Source organism: Acipenser ruthenus, chromosome 34 (genome assembly GCF_902713425.1).
Source record: "Acipenser ruthenus chromosome 34, fAciRut3.2 maternal haplotype, whole genome shotgun sequence".
In the NCBI taxonomy this organism is placed as follows: Eukaryota; Metazoa; Chordata; class Actinopteri; order Acipenseriformes; family Acipenseridae; genus Acipenser; species Acipenser ruthenus.
In genome coordinates, this window is record NC_081222.1 from 6,514,073 (window position 1) to 6,535,392 (window position 21,320).

Genomic DNA, 21,320 nt, shown 5'->3' on the forward strand with positions numbered 1-21,320 from the left:
ATGCTCCAATTCCGTCAGTATTTCAGTGTTTAACTTTCTCTATACTGTTGAAGAAAAAGAAAAACAGTAACTGGGTTGGTTCAAACTTGCTTCTCTGTCCAAATGTGCTTCAATTCACATTTCACTTGAAATAGGTTCAGTATAGCATGCTTCCTTATCAAAATATAGCAAACTTGAAATAGGTTCAGTATAGCATGCTTCCTTATCAAAATATAGCAAATAAAAGGTATTACTGTATTTGCCCTTGTTTTGCTTGCTTCAAAATGGTCACTCGTTATTTTATATGAAAATCCAGTTACTTGTCCTATTGTAATATTACTTCATTGCTTGGTGAAAGCCCACATTTCACCAAACACTTTCTATAAACCCATCTAAGGTTAGTTCAACAATTAAGTGATACAAATAAATAGATACATAAATAAATGCACTTTACAATTGCTGAGTTTGCAACCTGAAATAGAATTGACTATGTATTCAGGCTAAATGCAATTTTAAGAATGACCTCTAATAGTAATAATATCACTTATGTGTATAAAAGATACATTATACCCAAATTTAAAGGGGGAAAAGTCTCATTGAGGCATTAATCTGAATTATAAGCAAGGACTTACTAAGGGCTGTATACCCCCACTCAAACTGGAAATGTGAGAGGGGTATCAAAATAGTTAAACAGGGGAGCAGAATTTAGGTAAGATCAATTTGTTTTGTACTTGTCCTGTAGGCAAAAAAAATAATAATAATCTGCATTGTAATAGAAAATACGCTTAAACCTGTTTTTGCATTCATTCAAATCCAAGGACAGAATGGCCATGCTGTTCCACATGTGCTGTGTTTGTTTCAGTCATGGGGATGGCTGAATAACTGACAAGCCCTGTGGAATATCTACAGTTACAAGACTGAACAAACCCCAACAGAACCATTAGCACACTGTTACCAGCAGTGGCAAGACACTGGATTTGAACCAAATATTGTACAGTACATTGGTCCTGATATGGTACTGCACTGGATTACCAGGAGTGTAAACTCACCATTCCTATGTCAAAATATGATCTCAGTGCCATTGTGCCAAAGGCAGCCTCATCCCATTGTAGCTACCCTTAGACAGTACACGACCATTGAGATCATTTGGCAGGGAAATAGCTTGAATTGAAAATACAGTCTGAAGAAATAAATTACATTTTAGTTTAAACTAGATTAGGATGCATATTGGCCTTAAAAATATGTACAAGTCCATGTTTTAAATGACAAACAGATTAATCCATTTATGAAATAATCTATTTTTGCTTTCTTCTGGTAAGCAAGGTTAGTACATACCTGCTATAGATACAAAAAAGTATGTAACCCCAAAATACAGTTGTTCCATTTTAAAATGTTTTATTTTATTTGTGATAATTTGTTCAAGAGAAGCCATTAACATATTTTGTATATTGCCTTCTGTTATGAAGTGCCAATAAGTAACGCAGTCTCCATCTAGACTGTATCAAGAGAAGTTAGAATTAGAGGATTTTGCCTACTGTACATACAGTACATAACAACCTTTAAATAGAAAAATGTGCTCAAGGAAGAGTTTCAAAAGCATTAACCACTAGTCTAATATTCAAGACCTTGTTAAAGTGACCTTCACAATACTAACCGTGGAAAAAATAAAACACTAGAAATATGTCCATAATCACTTTCTATTTCTTTATTTGATCCGTGTTAGCAATCTTACAGTTACTGGGCTGCAAAATGCATTATATTGTGCACTAGAACACAAGCTGTTAACTTAATTCCTAGACACACTGAAGACGAAGAGTCACTGATAAACTATTTTAACAATTCGCTGCAACATTTCAGCCCACAGAATTCAGCTCTACAGTGAGCTCCTTATACGTAAATAAGAAAAATGAAACAGTATAAGAACATAAGAACATAAGAACATAAGAAAGTTTACAAACGAGATGAGGCCATTCAGCCCATCTTCCTCGATTGGTTGTTAGTAGCTTATTGATCCCAGAATCTCATCAAGCAGCTTTTTGAAGGATCCCAGGGTGTCAGCTTCAACAACATTACTGGGGAGCTGGTTGCAGACCCTCACAATTCTCTGTGTAAAAAAGTGCCTCCTATTTTCTGCTCTGAATGCCCCTTTATCTAATCTCCATTTGTGACCTCTGTTCCTTGTTTCTTTTTTCAGGTAAAAAAAAGTCCCCTGGGTCGACATTGTCTATACCTTTTAGGATTTTGAATGCTTGAATCAGATCACCGTGTAGTCTTCTTTGTTCAAGACTGAATAGATTCAATTCGTTTAGCCTGTCTGCATACAACATGCCTTTTAAACCCGGGATAATTCTGGTTGCTCTTCTTTGCACTCTTTCTAGAGCAGCAATATTCTTTTTGTAACGAGGTGACCAGAACTGAACACAATAATCGTAATGCAATTTAGGTCGGCCAGGGCGTCCTCGGCTCACCACGCACCAGCGACCCCTGTAGCCTGGCCGGGTGCCTGCAGGCTTGCCTGTAAGCTGCCTGAGAGCTGCATTGTCCTCCGACGCTGTAGCTCTTGGGTGGCTGCATGGTGAGTCCGCAGTGTGAAAAAAAGTGGTCGGCTGATGGCACACGCTTCGGAGGACAACGTGTGTTCGTCTTCGCCCTCCCGAGTCAGCGCAGGGGTGGTAGCGGTGAGCTGAGCCTAAAAATAATTGCCCATTCCAAATTGGGAGAAAATAATAAAAATAACTGACAACGACTAAATTTTTTAAAAAAAATCTGCGGTCTGTGTAGACGGAGCTAGGGCAGCTTTGGGAGGTTTCCAATGTTGCCAGATCAGAGGTTTTCCCTCCAGATTTAGAGGTTTTTCTCCCTTGCTCAGTTTTTTCCAGAGGTAACAATTTAACAAAGTTTAAATATAAATCTGGATTTTAAGAGTTTCTAAGGTTTTTTTTATAATTAAAAATGCTCAAATTTAAGATGAATTCAACCCCTCCCAAGCATTCCCTTTACAAATATATGTGGTAGAAGTATCACGTGCCAATATGAGAAAACGGTTCAATCCCAGCTAAGGAGAAAGATACAATGTTGCAATCTGCGATGCTCAGGCTTGTCTGTCTAGTTCAGGGGTGTCAAACTCCAGTCCTTGAAGGCCACAGGGTCTTCTGGTTTTCATTCCAACTTAAGCTCTCAATTAACATAATTGATCTAATTATTTGTTCATTTGGACATATTTCTTATTTTTCAAGGTCTTTTACAGTTGATGATTTAAAAACTGCACTTCATTCAAGGTACACGACCTATGAAACATTTTGAGACCTGGAGAGAAGTGTTACATTTGTCCAATTAATCAAATCATTAGACCAATTAAGTAATTGAGAGCTCGGGTGGAATGGAAACCAGAAGACACTGCGGCCCTCCAGGAACTGAGTTTGACACCCCTGGTCTAGTTCTTTTCTGCTTGTGCTTCCACACCGCCGCATCGCAACGGCTCATCCACCATACAAACAGAAATATACAAAAGCTTGGGAAGCTGAAGAAGCTTTCAAAGGTGAATTAAAAGCATTGACATCAAGTCTCTAGATCCAGACTGTTCTATGTATAGCTGTTTGTACCTTATTCCAAATGAAAATCTTATCTGTTCTATTTGAATTAATGTTGGAACTGTGATTATTAATTATGTTCATGATACGGCTGGAAAAAAAATCCTGTTTGTTTTTAACTTTCATACTATAGTCTGGTTGTGTAGAGCCTAGTTTCATATTACGGGCCTTCGCCACATGGTACCAGGCCTAAGCCTTTAACACATTTCGGCCTACATGGTTTACAGAAAAATGTAATGTTAATGCAATAATTAGGCCTACTGAAATAATAACAACAATAATATGGGTAGTTTTATTAAAGTTCTAACACGTTTATGAAAATGATAACCTCATGTAAATCTGGTCATCTTAGAGATAAATCATTAATAAAACTATCAAGACAAACCCATGTAAAGTAGATTACTGTGAAATACTGTAATGTTTATTCGACTTCGCAACTGAAAAGCATATATCGCAGAGGAATTTATTTTGTTGTGGGAAAGGGATATCTAGTCCTAAGGATAAATATTTATATAATTCCCTACCAGCTAACTGTATATGTGGCGTTCAAAAATTATGTCCTTGTGTTTTTAGTAGACAGTAGATACACTTTGATTTGAAAATTAAAGATTAAAGATATCCCACTGCTAGACGTGGGATACAAATGTAAGATTTAGGTTTCCCTTTAGTACTTAATAGATTTTTTTAACTTAACTTTAAAAAAGGATAGTGTAATTATTGACCTGTACATACATCTATTATAATGTAATGATAACTACACAACGCGTTTAACTAGTATCGGTACTTATTTATTTGTTTTGGTTTTTTTTCAATTCTGTTTATTCATTTTGAGGTTTTCACAAATGCACTGAATCATATGCACAGAATGAAATGTACATATAATCATGTTTAAAAGGCATGTTGTATGCAGACAGGCTAAAAGAATTGAATCTATTCAGTCTTGAACAAAGAAGACTACGCGGTGATCTGATTCAAACATTCAAAATTCAAAAAGGTATAGACAGTGTCGACCCAGGGGACTTTTTTGACCTGAAAAAAGAAACAAGGACCAGGGGTCACAAATGGAGATTAGATAAAGGGGCATTCAGAACAGAAAATAGGAGGCACTTTTTTACACAGAGAATTGTGAGGGTCTGGAACCTACTCCCCAGTAATGTTGTTGAAGCTGACACCCTGGGATCCTTCAAGAAGCTGCTTGATGAGATTCTGGGATCAATAAACTACTAACAACCAAACAAGCAAATGGCTGAATGGCCTCCTCTCGTTTGTAAACTTTCTTATGTTCTTCTTATGTTCTTATATATATCTGTTCAATGTTCTACATGTAACTATTCATTGAAATACAACGTAGAAGCAGAGTGAAAGAAAGTAATCATAGTGGATCTTTTTTTTTTTTTTTTTTTTTTAATGATTTGCTTAATGGAACTTTAAAATACACTGAACATGACACTACCTCTTTGAAGTTGAAATGTTTAAAATGCCCATCCCTAATAACTACAGTAATTTAACCTCTTTTTATATCAAGCTATTTCTGAATGGAATAATGTAATACTTATATATTTATTCAAAATACTATTGCATTTTTTTAATGATGGCATATTTACTAATTAACTTAATTATTAAACACTACAAATGTAGCTAACTAAGAAAAATAACCAAATAAATAAATCTTGCTAGTGCTTCAGTAAAGTGCATGTAACTGTATTTTCTTTTTATTTATTTCAGGTTGGTTACAAGCTGTACCAGGAGGGCCATTACAGGCGTTTTGCAAGGCTTGTAAAGTTTCTCTCTGTGCCCGAAGAAAAGACCTGCTTGACCATACAAAAACTAAAAAGCATCTGTCATCCCTGAGTGCACAACAAAAAAGTCTTACCAGAGACAACTACCTCATCTGCTGCTGTCAAAACTGCTTAATTACAGCTAGCAGTTCATGTGGCTGAACATTCTGCCATCCAAACTATTGACTATTTATCACAACTGGTGCCACGACTTGACAAGAATGCAACAGTTCTAGCAAAAATGAGACTGCATCGCACAAAGTGCACAGGCCTGATAAAAAATGTCTTGGCTCCAAATTTTCACAAAGAGCTTACCGCTGATGTTGGGACAAGCACATTTAGTCTCATCATTGATGAGTCAACTGACATAACCATGAAGAAGTGCCTGGACATGATGATTAAATATTTCAGTGAATCAGAACAAAAAATTGAAACCACCTTCTTCCAGATGATTGAGATCTAGGATGGGACAGCCATAATAATCACTGACGCAGTGAAGAATGCCTTAAATGAAGACAAATTGCCACTTTTGAATCTGATGGGCATTGGTGTTGATGGGACCAACAGTATGGTTGGTGTCATAATTCAGTGGCAAAACATCTGAAAGATTGTGTGCCACACTTAATTGTGGTAAAATGCATTTACCACTCCCTTCACCTAGTAGCCAGCAAAGCCACAGATGTCCTGCCTCGTCACCTTGATTTCATGGTACGAAAGGTGCATAACTGGTTTACACACAGCACAAAGTGTCAGCTTGATTATTCAGATCTGGACCATACAATCAATGATGAGAACCCTCTGAAACTAACTCGACCATGTGACACAAGGTGGCTAAGTCATGAAGATGCCATCACAAGAGTTCCAGATAGCTGAACAATTATGGAACATGTTATCTGACCCCAGCAGCCGTCTCTGCCTTACCTTTCTCCTTCACAAACTGAAAGCTATCTGCACCATCAACCGCATGTTTCAAGCTGATGTTTCTGATCCATCCAAACTCAGTAAGGACTTTGTCATTTACTATCGACCCCTTCTTCAGCAGATTGTTCTACCTGCTCAGCTGCAGTGTGTCGTCAAAGATGATGAGCTTCTTGAATCTGAAGTTGAAAACCACCATGCCAGTTTCTGCAATGTACTTTGTGTATGATGCAGAAATCTTCTCGTAGCCCTGGTTACTGAAGTGAAGGCATGTCTCCCAGAGAATGTGAGCACAATGCTAATGATGCAAACCCTGATGCCACTGAATGCCTTGGCAGATGCAAAGCCCTGAATTACTGCTTTAGCATACCGGTTCAAGAATGTCTTTCCTGGCACCATAGATGATGTTCAGAGGGAATGGCAGGCCTTGTGCTACAGTGAGAAGCTCAAACCTGATCTCAGTCCCTTGGAGTTTTGGGCAAACACAATGAATGAAACTAATGTTTTGGGGGAACCAAAGTGTTCAAATGTTTCTCGACTTGCATTGGCTTTGCTGAGCCTCCCCTTTTCCAATGCAGTAGTTGAACATGCATTCTCACAGTTGGCCATTGTGAAAACAAAGCACCGAAATAAGCTACATGTGCCCACAGAAGCAGCAATCATGACCATACATTTTGGTCTCTTGCGACGAAACTAGGACTGCAGCACTTTCATCCCATCAAAGGAAATGCTCCAGAGCTTCAGGTCAGATGTTGTCTACCCTCAAGATACAGAGGAAGACTGGCCAGTCTTGTTTTGTTTTGTTTTGCTATGCTTGCTATGTTTTCAGAACACCAAACTTTAATGATGTTAAAACAAAATACCTTTATGCATTGCACATTCATGTTTATGCTGGATAATATATTCTTCTCAAACACCAGTGATGAAACAATGAACATTGTTACAGCCAATCACAGGTAAGCTCATTTGCATATTATTGAAATGTGTTCAAGAATGCTGAATACTTGTTGTTTTCCATCATTTTATCGCAATATTGTAAAATTAAAAATCTAGAGGATTCCAGTCCAAATCTAAGGTATTTTTCTACCTTGGACAGAGGTTGTTTTTGTTTGTGATCTGGCAGTGCTGGAGGTTTCCCAGCACAGTTGATTGAGCCAACATGGAGACCAACTTGATTGATTATCTGATTGCAGAAGACTATAGTATTTTTTTTCACTGTTCCCATACAGCTCCATCATAACTAGACTGGTAAATACGATAAGTAAAACCTCCATGCAATAAAAGCGTGTTTCCACAAGCATTTTTTATGTAGTTGGGCTGCATATCAGTTCTTTTGGTTTTTCACTTGTTGCAGAATGATATTCAGCACGTGCTTATATATATTTGTATATGATTACTCCTCCACAGGACATCCGGGATTGGGGACCGATACAAGGACATGACGTGTTTGGATATTTTTTTAATGTATATTTTGTCCAGATTTGTTTTTTAAACAAAGAGTTTAACTTTATATTGTTGTCCTTGCTTCTCTGCCCTGTCGAATCCCTACTGAACCCACTGTTTTCTTTCTAGCATGACAGTTTTATCCAGAGAGAGTTCGCTTTTGTTGTTTGAAATTAAAATGTTATAGTCAGATAATTCCCCTTTATGTACTTGCTGGGCACGTAGTTTTTATTATTATTATTATTATTTATTTATTTATTTATTTATTTATTTATTTTTTAATAGTACAACTGTTAATCAGGGTCTGTACACTATGTCTAATAAAATGCTCTATTAAAAGACCCTTACAAATACATCACAGAGATATTTACATCTGCTGATATTTTTGAATTGTCAAAGGCGCAAGCTTGATCCAGTTCTTCCAGTGACAGCGTGAGACTTGCAGCTCTTCCCCATTCCCCTGTTATGAGTTCTGAGCAGAAGCTTTTATTATTATTATTATTATTATTATTATTATTATTATTATTATTATTTAATTGTGCATTCATATCTTTACCCTCAAGGGCTCAGCATATATTGCAATTGGCCAATATCCACAGTAGTTTGTCAAAAGTATCCCAATGTATGCTTCTGTTGCACACATTAAATGGTGATTTATTGTTTCTTTGAAAAGATATTTATTCAGGGCTACAAGAGCACAACACAAACAAAGCAGTGCATAACTGTAACAAGCTGAACTGACAGTGTTTTGTTTTAGAACTTTTTTTAATATTAGAAAACAGAAGAATAGGATGATTTTGGGAATGTACCATCTACATATATTCAACATTAATTTTAGGGTGTTACACTTCCATAAATTAGGTTTTGTAAACTTTGGACGACCACTGTATACGCACACACACGGTATAAATCTATTCTCTAGCAGCTTATAGGATTACATTTTTAGGTGCCCTGCCAAACGGGAAAATGAACGTTTCTACATATAGTGGTGGCGACGGACAAAAGAAACACACCAAAGGCAGTGTTGAGGCCAGAATAGCGGAACAAGCACTGTTTATATTGAGAAATGGACACTCTGGGAAATGGGATGGGGGGCTGGTAATAAAACCTGGAATGCAACTGCTTTGCAATTGTGCAATACGAGTCATAGCGCTGTTATGGGCAGTCACTGTGATGGCCTGCGTGGTGATGTTGGTGCGGTCTTGGACTCGCAGTGATGTCGTGATTATATATATATATATATATATATATATATATATATATATATATATATATATATATAATGAATTTGTTCTGTGGTACTCTTGAGTATTGCTCTGATTGTGGATTTTGGTATTCCAGATTTCTTTGATACAGTTCTGTAGATATTTCCTTTGTTTGTAATGAGTGCTTTTCTCAGACTTGAATCCAACTCCTTTGTCTTGACAATCATCTGCTGTATTGCCAAAACGTTCTTCTTCAGCAGATGCTGGAAATAATTACTTGCTTTTCTGGCTATTGACTTTATAATGCAGCCTAATTACTTTGTAATGGGTTTCAATCAATTAATATATTTTTTAATTAGTTCTATTAAATTTTTACAGACTTTTAATGTAAAGATGCCAATACGTTTGTCATAAACAAATATTTGAAATTGTTTAAGTGCTGTTGTTTTTTTTTAAACATAATTTATACATTTTATTTCACATCATGTAATCAAAAAAACTACTAAATGATATCGCAAAAGTCTATGTAGTACAGTATTTCATGTTAGATTTCAAAATGTCACATTTTTCATTTTTTGTTAGTTTTTCATTAAGTACACTATATGAAAAACTACAAAGCGGTATGTTACTCAATATGTTAACATAACATATTTCAGCAGATTTCATTCAACTTTATGAAGTAACATTTATTAATTATATAGGGTGATGCAAAACTTTGGCCACAGCTGTAAAGCCTGGCCTCCTCTCGTTTGTAAACTTTCTTATGTTCTTATGTTTTTATTATTGGGGGTTGTAAAGAGAATATCAACACTTTAAAAAAATAAAAATGTCTTTCTTTATTTGTTTATTGGAAAAATGTAAAATATGCCTATCGTTTTGAGTGACGTTTTTTTTTTTGTTTGTTTCATTAAATATTTTTTACTAATTTTGGGGAAAGTGCATTATTATTATTATTATTTGTTTATTTATTTATTTATTTATTTATATATCTTAGTTAGCATTAGTAATGTAAATTACCCATAAAAAGATGTGTAGAATACACACACACGCGCACACACACGCGCACACACACACACACACGGTCAAATTGGGTACTGTAGCATACGCGAGTGTGTGCTGGGAGGGAATTAATTTAACCCTTTAAGGACTGTGATCGTGTAAACACGATCATACTGAAGTGTCATTCTGGGCCCATGATCAGTAAACACGATAAAAAACACACTTCATTTCTTTGACTTACTGGGCCACCATACTTTGCCATACTTTCCCATACCATTGGATAGAGGAGGGATTGAATTTCACTGCCTGATGGTTTTTTGGTTTTTTTTGTGACGTCACTGAGACGGGAATTTCATTTTGAAAGGGCGGAGACATTTTACAGCAGCACGCAGAAACAAAACACCACAAAGCCACTGAACAAAACTGTAACCCCTGTATATGATGGAAGTCACGCATTCGGCTGCTGTAATGTTACACATGTTAATAAAACAAAGCCAGCATCAACATCTGTTTATTTAAGCAATGGTTTAACCACAGTCCTCGCTACAATGTTTACAACATGCTTACCATAAAATGTTTTGAGCAAACCCAAAAAGTAGCGCATACTGTTATGATCCACTTAAATACTGGAATTTAGAAATGTTTACTTGTAAAAACAGGTTGATCCGTTGCATTTTATTTCCAGTAATAATGATTTGAATACTTCTTACTCCCCCCAAAAAAATCCTACACCTGCTAAATGTTCTAATGCATTTTCTCTTTCTTTGTCCAGCTTCTTTGTCCAGGAGGTGGGTCTGGGTTTGTATTTTAAAGAGCAAGGAAATGTTATGTAAAGATAAGCTGGCCATGTCTCTTCAAACCTCTACAATGTGTAAACAGCAACAGTCCCTATATATGCACAGCAGTGGTGTCATAGTGTATTATGCCTTACTATTTACACTAATGTTAACACACCCCTAACAAATCATTTTACAACCCAAATCCTAGCCCTGACCTTCAATATTAATAGTTACTGGGCAATTAAAAAGCTCAACTTGACTGTTATTGACAGTTATTACTGGCAAACCAACAGAATTACAGACTGATTTATAGTGCTGTAAATATGGGAGGGATGCATTAATTTGCACAGCACAGTAGGGCCATTGATATATTAAATTGAGAATCACAGGCAGCCATATAGGCAATATGTACAGAATTCACAGTAGACTATGTATATAAATATGGTTTGATGTTTTATTGATTTTTTTTATGTAGCACACCTGTGAATATTACACTACAATGACTACCACCACAAATATCGATATTACTCCTACTCCTGCTACTCTTACTCGTAATAAATAATAATAATAATAATAATAATAATAATAATAATAATAATAATAATAATAATAATAATAATAATAATACAATCCTGACGGGACCATTAAACCATAGCAGTACAAGCAATATCATTCAAGGAAATTACTTGTATTTTCAATGTTAATGCTTTATACAAGGCTTTACCATATCAATGTGCAAATAATGTATATTCCAATAGGTAACCCATTTTGATATACCAGTACCTGCATTCTACCTTACCTGAAATGTAATCAAAAACATCTGCGGTATATTAATTTAAAATATGTATTTTCCTTAAGGGAATCTGTACAGAAATTGGAACAATTAGAATGTAAATATCTGATGCAGTCTTTGCTTGCCTGACACTTAGGCTATGGCGATGTGGGCAGGGTATCGGTTTGTTTTTGGTACGCAGTGTCACTGCTGGAAAAGAAGGGGAGGGGGGGCAACATATACAACCCAAAGCCAGCAATACCTCCCGGCCGCCTCAGCGCCGCCTGAGTACCTTATTATAGAAGTCCATTACCTGCTCATTAATAAAAACCAGGGTGCTCGCTGCTTGTCACTTGTCATCTGTATACACATCTCCCCGCGATCAATGGCGCAATCGGGTTCTGATTACAGTAGGACACTACAGTGAAGCGCCGCGGCCAAGATAAAATATGCAGAACTCAACCCATGCCTCATTTCGGCGTTTTACTGTGGTGTAGTTGCTTTAGTAAATATGCATGCATACGCATTGTATCATGTATGTAAAGCAAACACAAAAAATACCGGCAGATGTAGCCTGCACAAATAATAATACAAAAAATAGCTGTACAATTTAAAAACTATCAGTTCCAATGGCGTATTGCAATTTGTAGAGCCATGGAATGCTGTATTAAATTAATAAAATAATATTAATCATAATAATCCAGGCAGGTTACACCTATGCGTGCCAACACCGCACGCTTGTGTTTTCCTATCGTGTGTGCCATATACAGATACAATATATAATTATACAACATATTTAGGTATAAAAACGTTCACTATCCGTGTCACACATCACCATAAACCACGATGACAGACAATTGTATGCAATAGTGGATTTCTTTGAAAGAAAAAAATGATACATTTCCTACCTGGTTGCCTCCGCTCTTCCTCCTCTGTCCTTTCTTCAATGTCTCTCGTCCATTATTTCTGCGCTCTCCGCTTTTTATTTCTGTTATTTTTGCTACCTTCTTTCTGCTTCTTGCGGATGCATAAAGATTAAAAATTAATAAGAAGATCTCTTCCAGGCAGCCACCAGCTCCACGCGCCTGTGTGTGGGGGGCTTGTTTTTAATGTGGAAAAAAATATTCCCTCCCCCAAAAATAAAAATATATGAATATAATATGGACAAATACCAAAACCAAAAATAAAGGTCAGTTTCTGTTTCCCCTTTGCAGATGTCGGTGTTCTGTTTGTTTTTTAAGTAAAAAATCTCGCCCGCAGTCAATAATATGATGCTGAAAATGGCTTTGATTTTGCAAGCAGCTCTGTGCTTCCTCTGGTTTTATTAAGACCGCCAAGGAACCAGACCATTTTGATCATAAAGAGCACACACATATACCATAAGACAACTTGAACACAGCGATTCAATACGTTAAAAGGATTTCTGTGAGAACACAACATGTCCCATCAATGCTGGACATCTGGCAGATGAGCAAAAGGAGACGGTTTTTTCAGCAACGCTCGGTGAGGATTCCATTCCATGGCTTTTCGATATAGAAACATCTTATTCCAGAGGAAAGATGTTCAAATCCAGTTATTATTATTATTATTATTATTATTATTATTATTATTATTATTATTATTACTAAGATGTAATATTGGGGGTTATAAAAAAAAAAGTCTTCTTGTCAAGTAATTCAAAATCCGTGGTCCGAATCTCAATCAAAATACTGAGAAAAAAATAATCCGTTTTATTTATTTAAAATGTTATCCTAGAAATAAATAGCCATTTTACTTAGTTTGTGTTTTTTGTTTAGATTTTAGAATGAATCCCTTAAATCCAGTAGGCAAGCTGTAGATGTATTTTAATAATGTAATGTTCTATGTCGTCTTTTGCCGCGGTTGATTCACGTGCACCTATCTTCACGTTCGTCGTTAGTCATATAAACATATGCATCTATATATCTTTATTGGAGAGAAAACGCCTGACTGGATTTGGAGCCTATTTTAGACAGGCGCTGGAATAATTAGAGCTATTGTCGTTGTCCCCACAGACAGGTGCACACAAAAGACAGCATCTCGTTTTAGAACCGTTGGCAACAAATGACAAGAACAAAAAAATCCTAAAATGTGCTTGTTCTTGCCGTTTTTTCTCGGGCTAAGTCTGCATTTCTCCAGGTGAAGCAGTGAAATTGAGAAGAGAGGCTTTTTCTACTTTCGCTCCCCCCAACAGCCATCCAAAAATCATTCATCGAGGCGTGTTTCTCCCTCCTAGGTTGAATTTATATAGCAAGCATAGAGGATACAGTCCTCTTAAACCCTAGCACTGAGTTCTAATGATGGCAGACTAAACCTGCTCGTTCAACACCGCCTCCACCCCCCCCCCTCTCTCTCTCTCTCTCTCTCTCTCTCTCTCTCTCTCTCTCTCTCTCTCTCTCTCTCTCAGCGCTGCGAGTTAGGTACTGATAGGTCAAGCAAACTAAGACGTGGAATTACCAAAAGAGATCAGGAGTTAATATATGTCTTTATGTCTTTATAAACAGTGGAATATAAGAATCACCTGTGACATGTAGCACATCCTTGTGTAAAGGCGCTGACTCTCACATGACTGTAAGATGTTACCCATCCCTGGTATGTGTATATAAAAAGGATAATCTCCCTGGTGCAAGTCAGTTTACAAATTACACAGACTCAAAAGTGATGACTAAATTATGGGTCATTCAAGAAAAGAGTCTTTGCTGCAGATTTCTACTCCAATTTCCCAGAGACTTTGACAAACATGACCATGGATTTTTTTAAACCATTTTAAACCTTCTCCTGGCCCTTGACAGGGCAGGTGTTTCTCATTTTAAACCTTCTCCTGGCCCTTGACAGGGCAGGTGTTTCTCATTTTAAACCTTCTCCTGGCCCTTGACAGGGCAGGTGTTTCTCATTTTAAACCTTCTCCTGGCCCTTGACAGGGCAGGTGTTTCTCATTTTAAACCTTCTCCTGGCCCTTGACAGGGCAGTGTTTCTCATTTTAAACCTTCTCCTGGCCCTTTACAGGGTAGGTGTTTCTCATTTTAAACCTTCTCCTGGCCCTTGACAGGGCAGGTGTTTCTCATTTTAAACCTTCTCCTGGCCCTTGACAGGGCAGGTGTTTCTCATTTTAAACCTTCTCCTGGCCCTTTACAGGGTAGGTGTTTTCATTTTAAACCTTCTCCTGGCCCTTGACAGGGCAGGTGTTTCTCATTTTAAACCTTCTCCTGGCCCTTGACAGGGCAGGTGTTTCTCATTTTAAACCTTCTCCTGGCCCTTGACAGGGCAGGTGTTTCTCATTTTTTTTCCTTTTTTAGATCAGTGTCTTCAACCTTTTTTAAAAACTGTACCCCTTGTGTCTCCCCTTGTGGGCTCAAGTACCCCATTTAGGTAGAAAAATCTCATGACTTTTTTATTTTCATTTATTTAATATATAATTTATGTCACAGCAGTTTGGGGCCAATAAACTGCTGGTTTAGGAATCTCCTTGGAAACACACATAGTTGCATTCAGCTCAGAAAAAATATTATAAATAATCCAGAATAATCTGCATGTAAATGTTGATGACGTTACCATTTACTTCCCATCCCAGCATAATTATGTGTGCCATTTAAAATGCTTACGACATCAAAAACATTAACCTCAAGATAAAGACTTTTTATTAAAGTCAACATAAAAATGATCCAAAGGGACTCTGTATAACTTTCTGTCACTTTGCACTTCCTGTGTTTTCTTCCTCAGTTTTTCTTTTGCAAGTAAGTATATGTGTGTGTATGTGTGTATATATATATATATATATACACACACACACACACACACACACACACACATTGATGCACAAAAGAAATGCAACACTCAGGTTTAAAGGATTTAATAAAATATTTTAGACATAGGATGAAACAAAATCACAGAAAATGTGAACAAAAATACAGATCAAAGAATCATACGTTTTCAGTATGAAACGTGACACACTGTCAAAATGAAAACATTACAACGTTAGTATCGGGTATGACCTCCCTGAGCATTAACACAATCCTGACAGCGTTGACACATAGAACTGATCAGCCTCTGGATAGACTGCTATGGGATGTTCCACCACACTTCCTGTGCAGCTGCAACCAGCTGGCAAAGGTTGGCTGGTCGCGGTTGTCCCCTGTGGATGGCACTGGCGATTTGGTCCCACAGATGTCCTATTGGACTCAGGTCAAGAGAAAAAGCTTGCCACAGCAAGATCTCAACATTGTTTTCTTTTTTTATATAATTATTATTTTCTCCCAATTTGGAATCGCCAATTATTTTATTATGCTCAGCTCACCGCTACCACCCCTGCGCTGACTCGGGAGGGCGAAGACGAACACACGCTGTCCTCCAAAGCGTGTGCCGTCAGCAGACCGCTTTTTTTCATACTGCGGACTCACCATGCAGCCACCCAAGTGCTACAGCGTCGGAGGACAACGCAGCTCTCGGGCAGCTTACAGGCAAGCCCGCAGGCGCCTCGCCCAGACTACAGGGGTCGCTGGTGTGCGGTGAGCCCTCCCTAGCCCTCCCTCCCCCCGGGCGGCACTCGGCCAATTGAGCGCCGCCCCCTGGAAGCTCCCGTCCTCGGTCGGCAAAGAAATAGCCTGGATTCGAACTCGTGACATCCAGACTATAGAGCGAATCCTGCACTCCACATGGAGCGCCTTTACTGGATGCGCCACTCGGGAGCCCCCTGACATTGTTTTCTTGAAGTCATGTAATTGTAATCCTAGCACTACGTGGTCTTGCATTGTCCTGCTGGAAACTAGACACTTCTGGATTGGCTTACAGGACTTTGTCAATGTATCAGCAGTAAGGTTGCCCTCAAACTGCACCAATGGCATTCTTGTGTTAAAGGAGATTCCTCCCCATATCATCACACTTCCACTGCCACGCTGGTTGGCTTGACAATGCAACAGTCAGCATAACGCTCACCACAACGTCTCAACACACGTTGTCTTCTGTCAGGTCTGTCAAGGGCAAAACGGCATTCATCTGTGAATAAAACACTCCACCACTCTCTCTGCTACTACCTCAGATGTTCTCTGTAATTACAATTGTTTAATATTTCTTCTCTCGTTTACACAGTCAACAACACAAAAGAGCCCAAATGTCCGTGAATTGTTTTACTGGGGAGGAACATTGTCCCTTCACAAAGCATAATAGCAAAACTATCAAAAGGCAAAGAAAAATCATAGGAAAAATATGAAATGACAATTGAATAATTATAGCACATATATTGCCTCTGGCTTTATTAGAATTGCGCCACATACACTCGCAGGGGAAACATTGTGCCAAGACAAAGCGGCACAGACATTAATGTTGCATTTGCATTGCTCCACCTGAGTTTAGATGTTGCATCTGTATCTCACCACACTGTATCACAATAAAGCTATTCTTATTCTTATCAATAACAGCTACATTTCAGTTTGTTGCAATATGTAAATATTATCATAATCACCTGGTAAGGGATGATTGTCTCTGGTTGAAAGACACTGTGGTCACGACATGATAATGCACACCGCTGTATTTGCCTTCACTTCAAACATCTTAACACCAGGGGCCAATTGCAATGCACTCACAGTTGCGTAGTAACTGAATTGCAATGAACTAACCCTCTCCAGATAGTCTGCAGGTGGGTGTTAAAGATTATCTCAATTGCAATGAACACAATGTAACAGCCGTGTGCCCCCTAGAGGTGAGTAAAACAGATAGAAAGTTAGTCCAGCAATTCTTTAGACCTAGTTCAGTACAAAGTCCAATGAGCAGCACTGCTGTATCCATTCCCCAAGTACCCATAATTCAAGTAAATGTAATAAATATCTGTCTATAAAAAGTCAATTTGTAAGTGACTACATTTGTAAATATATTGCTAAAACCTTTTTATTATGTTCTTCGTGTGTGTGTGTGTATGTTGCTCTACCAGGCAGGAATATTAGTGTCGTTTAACTTGTTTAATAGTAACATTCAGGAACACAGAACAAAAGCATGTGTAAACAGTTGTGGTTCTCTAGCATGGCACGTCCTGACATGTCCTAGTGACTTTGCATGCTAATTCTCAAGACATATCCTACTTATGCTAACAGCACATTCAATACATCACACCCCTTTCCCCCAGTTCACAGTCCTCTAGTCATTTAGGATGCATTCGGCAATGACGGGGTTGCTTCACTGGGGTCGCAGTGTTGTCTGGCTTGGGCATCAATACAGGAGGGTTTGGGGCTCTCCCTGATGGTAACAGCCTCGGCAGTGTTGATCCCACAACAGGTGATTTTTGGCCTGAACCCTCAAGTGACTGCTGTGCTGGCGATTGCTCGCCAGCCTTGGGTCCATCCTCTCAACTGATCCAGTGGCGGTGATGGACTTGACCATCAGCTTTGTACAACACTGATCCAGCTACTTCCACAATGGTTGTAGGTATCCATTTTGGGCCGGCCACATAATTTGTTTTGTGTTGAGCAAGCAAGAATCTAGCCAAGCGAGTAGCCCAATTTCCCGCTGTAATTCTCTTCAGCGACTCCCTTGTTGTCTGCACCATTCGTTCGGCATGTCCATTTGAGGAGGGGTGATATGGTCATATGCTGGATTGAGTTGCACTGCACAGATTCTTGGAATTCAGCTGATATGAACACGGCACCATTGTCTGACACAATTACATCTGGCACAAACTGAGACGATTGTGTTTGACGACATGGAACTCATGATAACTTACTCCACCACATAGGAAGATCTTGCCTTGAAACGAACTAGCGAAGTTGATGTGCAGTCATGACCATTGCTTGATGGTCCACTCCCAAGGATGCAATGGATTCTTTGGATGGAGCATGACGTGTCTCTTGACATTTTGCACAACTCCTGACGACCTCCTCCATTCCTGACCACTACACGTAGCTTCTTGCTAGTGCTTTCATGTGCATAATCCCTGAATGTGCAGCGTGCAGCATCGTGAGGACCTCCTCTCTCGCCAGTTCCGGAATGATCACGCGACTTCCCTACAGAACACAATTGTTGCTCACCTCGGCATCGAATGAAGGGTGTAAAGGCTGTGCTGGCTGTCTTTGGGACAACCATGCAAAATCCAATGCAGGACTCATGACAGGACAGGGTCTTTCAAGGTTAGTGCAGCCATTCATTCTACACACGGTGGCTCCTCTGGCACAACTTCCAACAGCAAGACTTCAAGGTGTGGTTGTGCTTCCGAAACAGGAGTTTGCAATGGCAGACGGCTAGGGTGTCAGCACTGGCTAACAGTTTCCTGGTCTGTAACACAGTTCATAGTCGTAGGCTCCAAGCATCAAACTCCATCTCAACATGCAGGGCGACAGGACCCAAGCTGTGGTTTGTGATCTGTGTAGATTTCAGAATGTCATCCCAGCAGATATTGGTGGAACTTCTTCCTGCCAAAAATAACAGCAAGGGCCTCTTTGTCAATCTGGGCATAGTTTCTTTCAGTCATCAATAGTGTTCGACAGACGAAGCTGATTTGCACCTCCTGCCTATCTGGCTCTCGGGACTCAGCAAGGCTCCTACTCCGTGAAGTGAAACATTGCACACGAGCACCAGAGGTTTTTTCTCATTGTAGTAGGCAAAACATTATCTGCTAGCAGTAATTTGCTTTGGCATATGCAGCTTCTTGTTTGGCATTCCACTCCCACTTTGCAGACAGGTCAAGGAGATGATGCATTGGTTCTAGAAACTGTCGCTTCATTGTGCAGGACACAATTGTAATAATTGAACAGTCCTAGAAATGTCTGTAGCCCAGTCTTGTGGTTTTGTGATGTGGGAGCATCCTGGATCACTCACCTCTTGTTGGTCTGTCGGATTACTTGTTGGTCCACACGAAAACTGAGAAATTCTACTTGCTTTGCATTAAAGATGCATTTTTCTTTCTGCAGCCGAAGAGCGGCTTGCATGAATTGTCACAAAACCTCCTGGAGTCGCTCATAGTGCTCCGCTTGTGTCATCTAGATAAGGTTTACACTGGGAATCCCTGCGAGCAGTGTGTCTTTCAATCACTGGAATATGGCCACGTGGTTGAGACTCCAAAATCGTAGGGTGCGGAAAAGCCCTTTGTGTGTGTTGATCGTCAGTAGCTCAGCTGATTTTTTGAACTAACTGCTGATTAGCCTGCTTGAGGTCCAGTTTCGTGAAGCTTAGCCTCCGGTTCATGATGTAAAAAGTTCAGATACTGTGGTGTAACAGGGTGAAGTGTTACATGTGTGGGTAGTCACTGGAAAATACTGACAGACACAGAGCATTGGTGTTGATACGCCACTCAGGCGCACAGATATAATTTTAACACCGAGCTGACACTAGGGTACCAGCGATGGTAGACCTATTGTCACATTTAATAAAGCAACAAAAACAAAAAAACAAAAGCTAAAATAAAAGTTTGCCACAAAAATGACGAGTGCTAGTCCCACTAAAAGGAACATCCTGCTCCAGGAACCTTCTACTCTACGGTAACCCTCTTTATACTGTTTTGAGATCCACCTCCCCTAAGCTGACCTACTTCTGTTGTGTTATTTCTGAAGTCCCTGGCCTCCCAGCGACTCCGCGCCATTCTGACGGCCCTGGCTGGGCAATCGCCTTCACAGGCCCCATCTTGCAGTTAAAGGGCTCCGCAGTAGTCGTTTCCGCAGAGCGGACGCTTCCCTCCTGGATGTAAACAAACACTCACTCAGTGCCCATCTATACAGCAATGGCCTTGCAGCAGCCCCGAGCTGTAGCGCAGCCACTTTTTGAGCTCCGCGCAGCATCCCCAGGCACGCCCCCCAGCCAATCCAGACCTCCCGATCTCTTTAGCTCAGGACGAGCCTGCCACTCAACTGGTTGCTTAGCAACGTGTCTCCAACTGCGCATCGCAGCTGATTTTCTACAGGCACACACTTGCGCAGGAACCAGCGACCCGGTTCCCTGTCACATGTGCGTAATGGGTAGATCTCAGACTTGACTGCTGTGTTGACAGTGCAACGATAATCCCCACAGAGCTTCAGGCTACTGTCTTTGGTGACGGGAACTATCGGGATCATCCATCTTGAATAGTGCACTAGCTGGAAAACAGTTTATTCAACAATACAGCTTTACAGTCTTCTGCTACTCTGCTCCCTGGTGGACTTTCTATAAACCTGCAGTCTACTCTATTTATTGTACATGCTCAAAGTATTACATATCCAACAGGAGGCCATGCAAATGGAACAGGATGTGCCTTCAGGAATTTTGGAGTGACTGCAGGGTCCATTTCAATGGTGACTGGCAGGCTGTGGCAAGGTCCCAGTTCCTCCTTGAAAACCTTCTCCAACATTAATGCAACAGACTGCTGATGGACTTGGTGCACTCCTGTGAGAGTAATGTCTAGGGCATTGAACCAGTCACTTCCCAGCAGACTTGCTACTTGTCCTTTGATCACTAGCAGTGGCAATCTGTTCTTTGTTTAGTTGTATTCATCTTCCTGCCCAATCCTCGAGTGGTGCTTGGGACCATTGTCCCAATGGAGAGTTGTCTTGGTTGAGTTATGGTGGCTTTTGTGGCCATAACTGGTGATATGTGTCATCACTAATAAGTGAACAAGCTGAGCCAGAGTCATCTTATGTTTTATTCCGTTTATGACGACCTCGGCATGAAATGACGCCTTTCTTTTCAGTGTCATTCCCTCGTTTAAAGTGTGAATCACGTGCTCTTGATTTTAGAACATAAGAAACGTACTTCAACACCATCTCCCTGAGTACTACGTGGCTTGTAACGTACTGCCTTGTCTGATAAACCTCGGTCAGTGCAGGTGCAGTAGATGCTGTCGCAGGATGCAGAATGCATGCATTCCTTGATGCAGTTTCAACTACCAA

The 21,320-nt window shown here is 39.5% G+C and overlaps 1 protein-coding gene across 1 annotated transcript in view; it reads right to left on the bottom strand.

The window, feature by feature from the left end:
• The window catches only part of LOC117402159 (adhesion G protein-coupled receptor L1-like), a 267,345-nt gene extending 254,765 nt beyond the window's left edge, over nucleotides 1-12,580 (bottom strand). The window contains exon 1 of the mRNA XM_059006982.1: nucleotides 12,372-12,580. The gene's annotated coding sequence lies outside the window, so the exon portion shown is untranslated. The remainder of the gene's footprint in view (nucleotides 1-12,371) is intronic.
• Between the last annotated feature and the right edge of the window lie 8,740 nt (nucleotides 12,581-21,320).